This window comes from Haliaeetus albicilla, chromosome 19, assembly GCF_947461875.1.
Source record: "Haliaeetus albicilla chromosome 19, bHalAlb1.1, whole genome shotgun sequence".
NCBI lineage: Eukaryota > Metazoa > Chordata > Aves > Accipitriformes > Accipitridae > Haliaeetus > Haliaeetus albicilla.
Window position 1 is genome coordinate 1434243 of NC_091501.1, and position 10387 is coordinate 1444629.

Genomic DNA, 10387 nt, shown 5'->3' on the forward strand with positions numbered 1-10387 from the left:
GCAATGATATAAATTATGTGCACATCTAGATCGAAGACATACAGAATATCATTTAGGTAGAAGATCTGCATCAAATGATTTGAGATTTCCTTTCAATATGCATTCATAAGATGATATTGACTTCAGTGCTAGACTCCAATTATACAGCTGCATATTATCAAAACACACTAAAATGAGGCTAGCATTACAATCATTTCCCGACTTCTGTGTACTTAAAGCCCTCATTATATAACTTTAAAAAAATGATTATTCATAGATAGAATTCAGAAAACAAGGCAATAAGGGAAAGAAAGAGAAAATTCCAGAATGGAAAAAAAATTACTTGGCTAGGCACTGTGGAAAATGCTATGTGTCACGTACCTCATACAGCCTTCAAGAAGGTGCTCCTCTTCTACATAACTTAGAAAGTCTGCAGAAGAAAGTTTTGAGAGCTGCAAACTGTAGGAACCGTGCAGCTCTCACCCTTCAAGAAGCATCGTGAATGTGGTAAGGGCTCTACTGTGAGAAACCTGCCAGTGGCAAGAATTACTCGTCACAAGACTTAAACAAGGCCCATGCACTGCTACAAAGAGCTTTAACCCCTCAAAATAGGGATTGGTGTGATTACTTCTATGGCGAATGGGGTGAATTTTATCCAAATTGAATACATCCAAAACCATTATCGACAGTGCACTTCTGCTTCCATATGAAAACCCAAAACCCTATGATGCTCACTGCACTTCCATTTTCTATTCCATTCTCTATCAGTTTCTTCTATCTACTTTACTTGCTATCAGATTTAAGAAACTGCAATGTTCAGATTCATTACTATTGCATATCTTGCTATATTTGATTATGCTAGGCTGTCTCTTTTGTCTTGAAGATGAGCCTTGCTTTTTAGTTTAGCTTTACAAAAATAGTTATATTTAATAAAGTGATCATCTTTGTAAAAGGAACTTACCCCCAAACATCCCCAAAGCATTCACTGAATTTTGGGATACTGTTTTCTGGTTGCTCTGTCTGAAAGTGGTTGGACTTTGATCAGCTGCAGAGATGAGCAAGGGAGAAAATAGATGCTCAGCCCTTCCAAAGCTCAAGTCGATTAGGCATCTGAGATTGCATAGCAGAAGTTGATGCATTCAAACCCACCCCTCTAAAATGTAATGCTAGGATTGTTTAGACTGAACAGAAGAACAACATTTCAAAAGAACATCCTGCTCAAAAGCTAAAAAACATTTCAAATAAAAAAGTAAAATTAAACACACCAAATAGAAACTGTTCAAACCAGCAGTAATTCATTAAGAAAGTAACCACTGTTCACCCCGAGAGATTCCCAATGCATTTCACAAATCATGAATTAAATTCAGACTCACTTTGTATTTCTGGTATCCCAATAGGCTTCATCAGAGGGGGATGCAGCAGTGCTGGGCAGGGGCCACATGCTGCTGTAGTTTCTCCCTGGTGTGTTTTAAAGGATTACAGCTGCTCCTTTGGCTTCTCTTGCTAAAACTACCCAGCACTTTAATTAAGCAGCCCTATTATAGGCTCTTTTTTTGCAGAAGCCTCACTGAGAATAACACTTCTCTGGATACCTCTGGTATAGGTTAGCTGAGCTGGTAAGCCTGAATGTTAAAATATGATGACTGTATCCTTTGACCTCAGCTTTACCCTGGAGGGTACCTCCAGTTTGGCTGCTGCTTTCCCTGACTCTATATCTATCCCTTCACCGAACAACGAAATCCATCCCCCAGTGCTTTTCAGCAGTGCACAGCGGGTTAGGAGCAGAAGCAACAACTGCCCAATTAAGGATAATTGATGACCACAGGCAATCATCCTACAGTTGCAGGTCTCACGTGCAAGAAATGTGCTAGGGCATATCATTCAGTATTGACTCAGGGGAAAGGGTTTGATTCTCTCCGAGTCACTAACACCATCTCCTGAAGTGGTGAGGGTTTCCTTAGAAATCTCCTCTAAATTACCAGATGAAATCACAAAGCGCTTAAAAGACTCAAAGCAGTGGCTACAAGTGGGCTACCATTCCCAGTGTCTCTATAAGTTATGGTATACAAAGAACGGTAAAAGCTCTTTAGCTGGCTGTGGAGAGGAAAGGAATCCTTCAGTTGAGAGCAGTACCCCGATGATTTATTACAGTGAGACAGTAATAATACAGGTAAAAGCAGGTGTGGGGAGCTTTGAGGTACTCCAAGGAGATAGAAATCAAGCCAGAAAAAGGAACTCTTAATCTGGAGTACCAACAGCTACCTGAAGAACCATCCTGAAATGACTGCCCTAGTACAACACCACTGGGAGAGCTCCTCGTTCAAACAAGGCCTTCGTCTTTCCTCCCTTCTACTTCCCACTCTTTATTTACTCTCTTTAGCTCTCTTTAGAATGAGAGAGTGCTGAGGCCTAGGTTTTCTTCTGCTATGACTTTGCCTGCACCTCAAGAACTGATGTATTTAGTTGGGTTTTTTTTTGTTTTTTTGTTTTTTTGTTTGTTTTTGTTGTTGTTTTTAATCAAGACAGCTACTGCATAGTAAATTCCCAGTGGAATTATTACCTTGATGTAGCTGTTTGAGGTACCTTCCAGGCAGGTGTATTGTGTTGACCACAGCTAGCCTCATTGCAATAAAATCACCTGTGCTTTCTCTTCCCTGAGATTCCACAATGAGGAATATACCTGAAGTAAACCACTTAAATATTAAAGCACTGCTTGTTTTTGGCAATGAAGACATCACCTCTGTCAGTGCAGAGCATCCAGTGTCAACAGTGTCTGAAAGTCAGTTGAAGTAGTTATCTAAAGGAACTAATTAATAATAAAGCTCTGAATGCTTAAAGAGCTGACCCTCAGAAGCCCTGGAGATTTAAGAACTATTTCTAAACCCATTCTGCAGTTGCAGTTTCTAAACCCATTCTGCAGTTGCAGTTATTAATGAATGTTTAATTTCTACAGACATCATCTTGTGGTTGCTTCAACCCCATTTCCCACAGTGACCTCAACAGTCAAGGGGAGCAAATCAGAAGTGTTGAAGAACAGTTAAAAAAATAAAAGTAAAATTAATTAGTATATAGTATGGAGGTACTTATCATGACTGTGTACTCACAGCTTATCTGAGTTTTGCATTTAAAATAAGGATTTCGTGGTTTTGCTATGTATGAGAAGCACGGTGTACATTAAGAATTACAGCACTAACTGTAAGGGCACATAATGAATTTCCTGAGAAGTTACAAGTAAACCTATTAGCTAATTTATTAAGTTAAATTATTCTTAAATATGGGTTGTCTAAGAAACTCAATACTTTGGGTTTGATCTTTTGTTTGTTTCTATAGCTTCAATACTGGATTGATTAATCCAGATGTTTATACTACTTAAAGATCACAAAAACCTTGCATTGACAACATATGAAGATTTTTCCAAGATTTTTTTTTACCTCTGTGATAGTTCTTATAAAAAATTTTCCCTTCAAAAAACCCCCGGTGTTTAATTTATTCCTCCAGACGATGCTACAAATGGAGCTTTCAAGATACTTGAGCTGCCCACAGCTAGAATGGCCCTTTCAAAATGTTCATCACTTCACACCGGGATTCTCAGTAGACAGCATCTTTCAACAGGGACACTTGGCTTCAGTTCTGTTGGAAACAGAGGGAAGCAGCTGCTGCTCTGAATGATGAAACTCTTAACTGTGAGCAGCAGTATCAGCCCCACTGAGAACTGCCTTGTGATGTCATGGGAAAGGAAAAATATTTTCCTGAACATCATTTAAAGCTAATCTGACAACGCAAACATTCAGAGGCTTTGATTATTGAATGGGCTCATTACAGCAAAAGGCGAAGAGAGCATTAAACCATTTAGGCATGTAGTACAGGTGTAATTACTTGGGATATAGGAGACAGCAATATATGCTATATCAGGTCAGTAGGCAAAGGATGCAGGTGCCGTACATGGCCTCTGCTGAAGGTAATGACATGATTATGACAACGCCTATATAATTTTCAGCGATGTAATATTGCATGCCTATTCATCCCCTTCTACTAAGAATGTCGAAGTACTTGATGACTTCAATGAATTAAGATTCACCTTCTGCTCGAGATGGGAAAGTATTTTCAGACTAGATTCAGTTCTCTTTGACAGTAGAGTAAATAGGGATAATTTTTGTTTGCTTTGATGGATTTAATCTCAGAGATCTGTTACACTATTAGAATTACCAAGAAAGGAGAATCCAAGCACATAATGGTTCAATGATGGCATTATTTCTGTCAGTGTAATGAAAATACAGCTTGAAACTTGATAATACAACTTGAAACTGTAAACTAATCACTGTTAGAGTTAGAAAGTGTTTGTTCCATCCCCACGTAGAGCTCTGCATACTTGGTTGATAGAGGGTTTGGTCACCTTTCTCAGGATCATTATGTTTTGACCCCTGTTTGGGTAGCATACTGGACGTGACAGACGAATAGTCTGATCTGGTACAGCAAATGCCATGCACAAATAGACAGATGCCTCCAGTATCCTATCTTTATATGCTATATACTTCTGCATGAAAAACAATTACCAGGGCATGTTCATGCACAGAGAGACAATTTTAGAAGTTTGTCCACATCCTAAGATAATCCCTGTTTAGATGGCAGGGTTATGGAGTGTTTCTGCTGTGCCAGAACTCAGCTGTACCTTGGAGAGGCTACAACCTGGAAACATGATATTATTTATGTAGCTAGTTTTTAAAAAATAAAAAAGGAATGCCAGAGCTCTGAGAGTTAAAGTTTGTACTCTAAGGATTACTGGTGGATTTGTCATGATGAGATAATAAAAAAAAAAAATTGGGGAACTAGAAAGGGAAGTCTAGAAAACGTAAGGCATACAGTGCCTCAGGGGAAAAAAAAGCATGTAATTAGTACTGTATACTGCTCTGACAAGATAAAGCCATGTATAAAAAAGGTTAGAGTCAGGGAGGGGGAGGAAGGGTGGATCCTGGAGCTCCAAGAGAGGCAAAAAAGAGTTTCATCATGTATTGGCGCATACTGTTCATTTAGGCATTTGAGTAATTTTCTTTCGTCCCGTAATATTTTGCAGTACTGACCTGTGATCTTAGTGCCAGGATAATGTGTTCGTTCTTAGCAAGCTTATTCCTCAAAGGTTAGTCTCCCCTGCTTAGATGTTATTTAAATGGTACTTTAGTATGGTTCTCTAATCAGCAGAACAATTAAAAAAATTTACAGCTACAGGAAGAACTCAGGCCCTTCCAAGATCACTTTACAGCAACTATGCTTCAGAGATAGCGTTCTGGGCTAAAGCCAAAAGAAAACAAAGATGCCCTTTCTCTCACCCAGATTATCCAGCTGGGTAAGTCTGACATCCGTGGGACAGTAGTGACCAAACATCAGAAGCATTTGAGCAAAGCATCAACCCACTAGAATCCCACTATCATGGGAATCAGTTTGTACCTTGAAGCATGAAGACCACAGTACCTACACTTGTTAGCCTAGCTAATATCACTACTAACTCTACTCATGTTTGTGCAAGTCTCTCTCTCCACCCCCTCCTTTAAAAAAGTGCTTATTTGAAATGGTATTTAAAATTAAACTGTCACGACAAAATGCAGAAACAAGGCAGCCTTGTCTAGTGATGAAGAAAGAAGATCAAGAATCCAGTTTCCAAGCCCAGCTCAGCTAGATTCGCTCTGCATCCCTGGGCAAGTCACTTCACCTCTCTGTATTATAGGACACATCTAAAAAGTACAGTGTACCTATACATGGAGATATTTAAATGGAATGGGATACCGAAAGCCATAAAGCTGCCTTCTCAGGAGCCCAGTTAATTTTTCGATTGTTAAGCCAGTACGCCTTTAGTGCTTTTGTCATCTCAATGCCATTACATTTTTGTACATGGGCCTGATTATAGTTCTAAAGTGAGAGCATTCATACTCACCTGTCTTAAGGGCAAATGGGCAAATGCCCATCAATGGCAAAAATGTGTGTAGATATTAAGATGAAAGGCTTATACAGGGAAGAAAAAGTTACTGCCATATAACCCCTGATGGTAATATACTTTGCTGCTGCCCAAACATACAAAGAATGGTGGAAAACTAAGCTGAAAAGACTAAGAAGTCTCCTTCAAGGGAGCTGCAAAACAAAGATTTTTGAAAGGTATCAAGGGATTTATGGATACCATTTGCCCTGACTGGAATGTGGCTTGCCACCAGCCCTGAGCTTCAGATCAAGTGCGTGACAATCATTATATTGTGTATAGCAATTTGAGGAACTGAAAGAAGACAGAATGGCTTAGTTCCTCTTAAACCAAAACCAGACTCTGGAGAGAAGGGAGAAAGACAGAGGAAGATAGGGCCTTATTATATTGTAAAAACTAAAGAAACTAAAATGAGCCCCAAAGACATAGGCATATTAAGTGTTGATAGCAATACTTCATTACTGGTAAAACATATGTCATTTTCTCAGCCACAGCGGGTAGGCCCTTCTGACTAATATCAGAGACTGAACTTGCCAGTGAGTGTATTTTATGGTATATGTCTTATAGCTCTACTAAGAGGAGAATTTCAAGTGAAAATACTGTTAAGGGAAGAAACATAGTGAAGGGAATAAAGATCATTTTCATTATGTCAAGCAGTAAAAATAAACCAAAAGAGACTGCCTACAGCAGTAGCTCCAGACCTGTGGCTTAATAGCAACCTCTTGCCTGCCAAACTTTCAGATATTGCTTGTGGCCACAGAGAGCTGCTGTCAAGCTGCAAATTGATGGGGAGGGCAAAGTATAACATTGTACAGCGGACATAACCTCCTCACTGCAGTTGCCTTTGAATCAGCAAAAATGGAGGGCACTGGTGTATGGTTGCAAGAGTAGATGTTAAGTGTGTGGGGGAAAGAAATTCTGTGTGATTAGGTAAAGGAAGACAAAGTTTGAAGAGAAAAGTGATGTCTTTTATTAAAGTAATGGCTATAACTTACAAAAACCAGACAAGCTTGCAGACACGCTAATACCTTCTGCAAACTAATATAAGAAGGTATAAGAGATCAGGACAGACAGATAACTTGAGCAGCAGAGCCCTGGTTCTCTGGGAGTTGTACAAAATTATATCTTGTGAAACACCAGTTTTTGTTTTGCCCAGGCAGATTCCGCAGTCTTAATAATTTTAGGAGATGAGCAGGGAAGGGAGTGGTAGAGATGAAAACAACTTCAAAATCCAGACAACAAAACTAAGATAAGTTTAGATGTGTACATTTCACATTGCCTATCCATCCGTCTCCAGGTTATTCTGCTTTCCTGATAAAAACAGGAATGACACACAGCGCTATTTTGTCTTTAATCTCTTATCTGTGGGATTGTGAAATTCGGATGCAAGAAAGAAACAGAAGTAAATGTCACTAGATAGGAAGGTAAGGGGAATTGCTTCACTAGGACACCAACAGCATTTTTTCACCAAGCCACTATTAAGGGAACATATTTTCTCCATATCTTTGCCACAACTCATTTCACCATCACATCATAGCCAGGGTTTCTGTCCTATTCAGAAACCATGGAGCAGAGGCTAAAGCAGGGGCATCTCTCTTCTTCCACTTAGAAGTGGATGACTGGCATTGCTAGCTGCATCAGCTACAGTCTCCCATGCCGAAACAGAGCTGGTGGGCAACTCTTTCTCATCCTGAAACCCAGCTCCTCCTGCCATGCCTATTTACTAAAAACTCAGTCATTATAAAATCTTTCTTCTCCAGACAAATATAAATGTAACAGCTTCTCCTCCAGACAAATATAAATGTAACAGCTTCTTCTCCTGCTGCTGCTGAAGAGAGTTTAGACTATTATTTTTTTCTAAGAAAATTTTGTACTGATAGGGTGCTACTAAATCATGTATTGGAGACCGGTGTCCTTTGGCTCACACGTTAACTACAAGACAAGTCAAGTATTACAAACTTTTTCTATGCCCACAAACACACATGAAACACACAGACCTTGCCATACAGCTCTATAGCACTCTGTTCTAAAGAAATATCTTGTGACAATACTGCATATTACGCTTACAATGCGTCAAAAAGCTTTACAAGAACATTATAAAGCAATTGAGGAGAAATCACATTCATACCTGGCCCCTCAAGACCCCACCACATTCCACAGGAGACACCAAAAGGAGGGTCAATGATGCCAGATCTACAGTTGCTAGAAGCATTTTTCTTTCTAGGCATCTTGCCCCATTTGGTATGATGACACTGGGTGTCTCAGAGACACAATAGTCTGATCTCTGTCAGAGCAACCTTAAAGTTTCTGGGAAATCTGGATATCTCTTTGCTTTGTGCTTCTGATTGAAAAAAAAAAAGAAGTAATTCCCCATTTATTATTCTCTTTGCTCTGTTCCAATAAATACCCTCCTTCTGAGCACAACCCTGGTCCCCCATTGACAAGGAGGAAAACTTGATGCACCTGCAGTGGAAATGAAAACACACTAAATCTTGAGCCTTGCAGCTAAGACCTTACTTGTTTAACTCTGCAGAAAACGTGATGCTAATTTAGCCAACGCATCTACGCTTAAAACTTCATAGTGAAAGAAGCAAGCAGCTGAGCAGATCTGTACCTTTGAGGCAGGTGGTTGCACTCTGCTGTTTCAGGATCTGTGTTGAGACAAAGCAGTGGGGAATGGCACGAGTCTCATAACAAGATAAATAACTTGCCTCCTGTCTTCAGTGCAAGTGCTTAGCAAGGGCTGAAGTCTGTGGAGCCATGCGGACACACGAGTCTTCACCACGGCATCTTCGCCTCTCCCTCATGAAGTGCAGCCAATCAAGCCAGCAGAGCGCAAACCGCAAACCATGCAGGAGCTCACAGGCACAGTAGCTTACCGAGCTGGGTGTGGGACTCAGCTTAGTGTGGTTTTATTCTCCTACTGCAAGGGTTACAGCTGCTGTTACAGAGCAGTTTCTCTGAATGCTACAGGTGTTTGCTGCTCCAGCTGCCTGTCATGTGCTGGGGCACCCCATTACTTGCTTAATGCTTAGTTATTTAATGTATTGGTCTGGAAAGCACTGGCCCCTTTGGACACAAGTAGCGATCCCCAGGAGCAAGCCGTCAAAGGCCTCCTAAAACGTGCCCTCTTCTCTAATATGGGGTGACAGTGGTGGTCATAAGCTATCAGCATTTGAACTTGTGGAGCACCTCTCCTGCCACACGTCCCGTCTGATGCAACAGAGTCCATGAGTGCATACACATAGTGCACCCACATGTGAAGCTGTCCTTGTATCTCTGTAAGCAAATACAGGCAAATACAAAGACCGTCTTGTGCCTGCGTGGGCACGGGCCAAGAGGGAGTTGGTATAAGAAAGAGTCCAGTATTTCATCAGATTCTGCGATTAGTGTGAACCAGGGGGCTGTCTTCAAGCTGTGAGAAAAGAGGTATGAAAATCTGATTCTTATAAGAGCACAGAAGAGGCACATTTGCTTATTTAGTTGTTGCATCAGTTTGGTCACTAGCAGGGGTGGATCGTGGGAGGCTGGTGGCCTGGACAGAGCGACTGTGACCTACCCAAAGCAGTGATGATTTGTCTGGCACTATGGCTCTTTCAGATGGCAAAATATGTACAGACCCCATAAATGCCATAAAAACAAAACTGTAATTAAGGCTTTCTCCTCAGGTGAGCAAAGGCTGAAAAGATACTGCTGGGTTACGGCACTGAGCTGTTTCCCTCACACGGCCATCACTTCCTCTTCCCACCACCCCTCCAGAAAATGGCAGAGGTCTCCCATCCCTCACAGCAGGGGCTGGAAGCCAGGGAGGGGTGGGGCTTGAGGAGTGATTGACAGTCCCTCTGAACACAAGGACCCTATGGGGGAAGGGAGGGCTGGTTGAAAGCATTCTGATTGGATTAGGAGAGAAAGGAGGTGGGTGTTTGCAGGTGATTGGCAGCAGTTTGAATCTGCCAGGGAAGAGGTTACCCAACAGTCACGGCTGTTCGGGCTTTCTGAGGTAACGAGGAGCAGGGACAGGCGATAAGGAGAGGGCTGGTCCTGGTGGAGTGAGTCCACCTGTGTGTTCTCCCCTACATCAACCCCGTTGGTAATTAACTCCACACATTAATTACACTGGGGCAAGAGTTAACCCCTGCCCTACGCTCGTCCTGTCCCTGCTGGGGCTTGGCCACCGGAAAGGCTGTTTTCCTCCCACCTTTTCTTCCCTGCCCTCAGAGTCCAGTCCCTCCTCCTGCCTGAGGACTGCCAAGGGCCAGCAGGGTCCCTGTGGGAGAAGGGACGTGGGTGACTGGAAAACAGGTTGCTACTGGAGATCAGAAAGCCCCCTCAGGAAACGCAGCCCTTGCCCTGGCCCATGGGCTGCCCGATACCGTGCCTCCAGCCGTTAGCACCAGGCATTTCAGAGAAAAGTAAAAAAGGAATTGACATCAACTGAAATTT

At 41.7% G+C, this 10387-nt stretch overlaps 1 protein-coding gene across 1 annotated transcript in view; it reads right to left on the reverse strand.

Annotated features, from left to right (window-relative positions):
- GRAP2 (GRB2 related adaptor protein 2) overlaps positions 1-8689 on the reverse strand; it is a 40732-nt gene extending 32043 nt beyond the window's left edge. The window contains exon 1 of the mRNA XM_069807183.1: positions 8559-8689. The gene's annotated coding sequence lies outside the window, so the exon portion shown is untranslated. The remainder of the gene's footprint in view (positions 1-8558) is intronic.
- Positions 8690-10387: the final 1698 nt, after the last annotated feature.